The sequence below is a fragment of the Agelaius phoeniceus genome, chromosome 6, assembly GCF_051311805.1.
Source record: "Agelaius phoeniceus isolate bAgePho1 chromosome 6, bAgePho1.hap1, whole genome shotgun sequence".
Classification (NCBI taxonomy): domain Eukaryota; kingdom Metazoa; phylum Chordata; class Aves; order Passeriformes; family Icteridae; genus Agelaius; species Agelaius phoeniceus.
This window is the reverse complement of record NC_135270.1, coordinates 1,876,710-1,882,265: the sequence shown is the minus strand read 5'-3', so window position 1 is coordinate 1,882,265 and position 5,556 is coordinate 1,876,710.

Below are 5,556 nucleotides of genomic sequence, written 5' to 3'. Positions count from 1 at the left end.
CTTGTTGCAGTGTTTTTATAGTCCAGTAGGTGCAACTGTCAGGGTGTGAAGCAGAAGAACAGCTTTAGGAAGAAGGCATGAGCCAAAGCTGAAATGAACTGGCCAGCAGGAGGAGAAAGGGGTTTTTCCTGTTCCTCAGCACCACTGCCCAGCAGCTGAGCTGGGACAGCACCTGCAAAGAGCCACCTCAGGTGTTTGGTGGAGCCACAGGGCTACAGGAGATCTCCTGACTTCTTTGGAAGGCTGAACTTCTAAAATTGATTCTCTGGCTTTCTGGTCTAGCCATGGAAACTGTGGATATCAGACAGAATGTCAGAATTAAAAATACAACACAGATCCTGTAAGTTTCTTTTTTTTTTTTTTCCTTGAGAGAGAAAAGGATTCTAGAACAAAATCCCTGCACTTTGTGGCAGAGTTTCACCCTGAATTTCTGAAGAAAGGATTTCTTCCTTCGCCTAAGTATCTGGTTATTACAAACACACTGACAAGTGGTCTTTTCTGTGGAGAGCCATATGCACCAATCTAGGTAACAACAGGATAACATGTTAACATGTCAGGAATTGTCACTTCCTCGTGCCCAAAGAGCATTTGTCACTTGCTGGCAGAGGTCAGTAGATGCCAAAAAAAAAGAAAAAAAAGAAAAAAAAGAAAAAGAAATAAAAATAAAAACCAAAAGAATCCAGGAACATAATTCTTAAAGCACTGCCAGAGCTTCCATTTAGATAAGAGTAGTTGGGGTTGGGTCTATTACAGCAGGTGATGAAATCCATTCCTCTTCACTTGACAAAATGGGACCTGATCATAGGATTTAACTGCTTGTTTCTCTTTCTTGAAGGTATGTCCTAAAAAGATGTGTCTGAGCTTGACAGCATTAGTGATATTAATTCTGCCTGACAGTATTTTGGGACTTTTGCAAAGACTCCTCAACTAGAGCTGAGCTGTAAAGAAATCCTCCTTTTCCCTAAATGCAGCAGAATGTGATGTGTTGCCATGTCCACAAACTGCAGACACGATTTTTCAACAGCTCCAGGGATTGATGTAACACAGCTGTGACCATGAAGCTTCTGGGAAGCACAGAAGGACCTCTGGGACTCTGCAAGCCTCCCTGACACTTCCAGAGAGGGGGTCCATGTCCAGATTTCTCTCTCAGGGCTAAAACCACCACATCAGACAGCAAGGACTCTGTGAGGTCTGAAAGATTGCAAGGCAGCACTTTACCTTGCCCCAGAACAGCAGAGGGAGCGTGGAGAGGCTGCTGAGCAAACCCCTCAGCAGCACAAAGAGCATCCAGCAGGGCCAGTGGAGGCACTGGCACAGCTCAGGGTGTGGGGTGTCCCTGCAGGAGCCAGCAGCAATGGGAACAGCACATTTGGCTCTGCTTGGCTGCACACTCACCAGAGTTGATGTGAGTTTGCTGCAGTGGAAGCACAGCTGGCACCTCTGGAGCTCCTGCTGAGCTCTGTTCCAGGGAAGGGGCAGCCCCTGCTCCTGACAAGCACCCCTGGCACAGGCTGCTGCTCCCTGGGTGTGGAGGAACCAGGCTGAGCTGGAGGAAAGGGCAAGGGTTTTGCTGAACATCCTGTGAAACTCACGGGGAGTTAAATGTAGAAGACGTGTACGTTCAAAGGAGGCCTTGGCCTCCAAAGATGCTGAAGTATCAATCTAGAGGGCTGTGAACAAACAAAAGCCTAGTTCCTCAATTCTATCTGGGCAGCCAATTCCTACCAGTACTGGCAGGCAGGAGGCCTTTAAGGATGTAGGACAGCAATTCAGATTTCATTAGAGCAGTGACCACCAGAGTCCTACTGCTTCAAGCTCCTGCTTGACTCTGCCTTGAAGGCAGACATTAGGGAATGCCTGACACTGGCAGTGAAGTGGGCATATCTGAAAAATCCAAGTAAATTAGCCATGGTCTGAAGAGAAACATGGTGGCAGAGTAATGAAAGGAAATAATTTTATTTCTAGAGATATGGTTGAATGCCTAAACTTCAGTATGTACTTCATTTCAGAAGCTGTAAGCAGTCATGACAGAATAACTAAATCAATCAAAACCTTTTCAAAATGTTTCACTGATAAAAATGTAACTGTCTGGTTCCTTGCTACAACCAGAAACAGATGTAAATAAGAACAGTAATATGATGAATTGTTAGTACAAAATCAAGTTAAAACACTAATTAAACCCAAATCTCTATATAGAATGTACATTTGGTTATTTATCTTGCTGGGACAACGTTCTGGCCAGGAGGCAGTTAAACTTTTGTATTTTGAATTTGATCTTGCCTTGTCATGAAACAAATTTGAAAATTCTGTAGGTGGTATCTATTAAAAAACTTCCAGTCTGAAGCACATGGTTAGCACAGGACAAATGTTCTACATTGATAGGCGTGAAAGATTTTGCCTCAAAGATTTTCCTTAAATCAGAGCACTTTAATAAGCACATGTTCTCTGTCCCCCCGTTGGGAAGCAGGTCCTGTGGTCAGGTAGAGCACTCTGGGCAGTTTCATAAGAAAATGGTTAATGTGCATCACAACAAACTGTCACGCTTTTGGAAAAAGCAGCTCTGCCATGGTGTGTTCTGAATTACAGGCAGGCCTCAAATGGTCTCCAGATGCCAAGTCACCAGTTCAGATATCCCATCTGTCCCAATGTCTCTTGCATTTCTTCAGAAATTTGGGCACATGAAAAAAAGGGGGTTTTTGGTGCCTCTCTTTTCCCTCTCACCCTCCTCCACCAACATCACCTCCTTTAGGATGTGAAGCCTCCAAATGGCTTTGGGGGCAGCTTTTGCAGAGGAGTCCCAATTTGGATGCTGTTCTGACTCACCACAGTAAAAGAAATCGTTTTTTCTTCTCCTCACACAGTAGGGTCCACTCCTAATTTTGCAATACAGAATCCCTGATGCAGGTACATCCCTAATACAACTCTCCTGAAGTGAATGAAATGACTTCAAGAACTGTTTTGGCTGTTGATTTGAACACTAAAAAAAAGTGCCTCATCCAGTGAGAAAGTAGAAACTTAACACAAACCTCAGTGTGTTAGACAGCCCTGTCACCACAGCTCAGTGTTTGCTTTTGAATGGGTTCATTATCCACATCCGTTACTTCTAAATCTGGATATTGCATTTGTTACGCAAAAAAAGAGAATTGGTTTAACTGCTCGGGACAGGGAGTGCTGAGACAGCTGAGTTCCAGCATATGCTAACAGCCCAACTGCCCTCATTTAAAGAGATATTCAGACCTCTAATAAAATGTTGGTTTCTAAGGGTTTCCAACCCTAAAGCACACGTAACTACCATGTACCATTGCCATCTAGTGGAAAGGTAAGTAAGGACACAGGTTTTCTCCAGAGCTACCCGTGATGATCTCTGAAGATTATTTTAGCTAATTTGGAAAACCTCTAGGAAGTGTATTGTTGGAGCCCACACATGCCTCAGTGCCTGCCCTGCTCCCAGGGAAATCAGTACCTTTCCATTTTTCTTATCTTTTGGTACGATAAGGAGAAGTGTTTGATTGCTGTCAGCAATCTGCTGAGGTTGTTTTTTTTTTCCCTGAAACATGGTAAACTTAGCTTGTTTCCTTATCTTTGATTAAAAGTAATATTAAGTACCTTAAGAGAAATAAAGCATGCTAGTGGATACCCAGGGTCGATGAGGATGTATTTCAGACACAACTGCTATGACAGGGGAGGTGGTGGAACAGCAGAAATAGAAATAACACTGCAGTAATGCAGCTTCTCCCTGGCTTGTCTGAAAGAATGAAATTAACGCTGCTTTTTGCCATCCAAAGAGGATGGAAGTTTTGGGAAGGCTGGCAGATTAAGCAGCAAATTGAGGAGCTTCTATACAAAAACTCTAGTCAGGCTGGAAGACTTATTTCTTGTAGCCATTTGTTTAATGACTTTACATCTGCTGTAACATTCAAAGAAGTCAGCAGAGCTCAAGTGTTTGACAGCTGCTCTTAAAAAACCCAAGGAGAGTGCACTTTGCTCATCTTCCTCACAGCCTTCAGATAAGGATGAGAAATGTTACACAGACACACTGGAAAGCCTCAAAGGCAAAATACATGATATCTCGTTTTACTAGATTCTTATCATCTGCAGTTCACCCTAAAACTCCCACACATTTGTTTCTTAATGTCCCTCATGCTCCGTTAAACCTCACTACAGCAATGTTCCCATAGGAATGTGGCCACTTGCCAGACTCTCTCATGAACATTTCATTAATCTTCTTGGCTCTCATACAAACTACAAAACATTATTTGTTAGTAATTTAACTGTTTTGCTCCCAAATGTGCCAGAAATGTGATCTTTGCTATGCTTTCATTCAAGAATACACAAGGATAATTATAGAGTAAATGAAAAGAGGTTTTTTTGCATTTAGCAAGATACTGTGCCAAGAAAGGTGAACTGATTACATCTCGTTTCTGGAATTAATTCTCATGCTATCCTAGATGCCAAATCACTCTCAAATGTTAAGATCTAACTGAAACTTAGCAAAGTATATGTTTAGATACAGTTTTATTTCATTACATTACACAAATATCTCTGACTTCTTTGAATAATTCAGATCATACCATATAATCTACTTATTTCAGAGGATGATTTAACAGAAAATATAATTTCTGTTTTCTAGGAGTCTGGCCTGACCCATGCCCAGTGGTGTTGAGAAAAGACAATTGCTGGCTTTGCAGTAAGGAGGAAGAGTCTTGGAAAGCCTGCAAAGCTTTCAAAGCACGCATGACTAAAGAGAAGGAAAGAGATTTAAAGGAGCTTCATCTTCTGCAGAGCATGGGGAATTAATTCTAGACATGCAAATACACAACTTTTATTTCAGAAAATGGGAAACTTCAGAGTGGGATCTGTGGATAAAGCTGTCCTCAGGTGCATATGACACTGTTAGGAAAGACGTGGGTTTTATCACTCAGTTTTATGTGGGCTTAAAACCCAACAGTATCACACAGACAGAAATGCAACTCAACTTCAAGTGAGAAGTGGAACATCTTAATTTCCATTACCTTCATATGTGTAAACTCCCTGGGTTTTGATTTTTTTGGCTTTTTTTTAAACTAACTTATAAGAAGTAGAGTTAATGCCTCAAATCCCATGTTCCCTCTTTAACAAGGGGACTGTTTTCAACAATGTGCATCCATGGCACTGAATGTAAAGAAATGTGCATCAGCAATGGAGGGCTGAGGAGTAAAGAGAGAAATAAGACTACAGCCATTTAAATGGGCAGGAACAGAGAATTAAAGGGATAGGGATGAACAACAGCACTTTTATGGATCTGTTTTCTCTTCTGCCTTCTGTAAGTGCACACAAGACACCAAAACACTTGGGAGGTATCCAAGCTCAGGCTCTTTTGAGGTTTTCCCAGTACATTTTGGATTTAATATTGTTCTGCAGTGTAATGGGCAGAGACATGGAGCCACACTCTTCATGGTGTGCAGGCACTAAACTCCAGTCTGGGAGAGCAGACACGTATGTGACCAGCCAAGAATGAAGCTTTGCCCACAGCCTGTTTGCTGGCTCTGAATTTGGATATTTTTCTTAAAACAATCC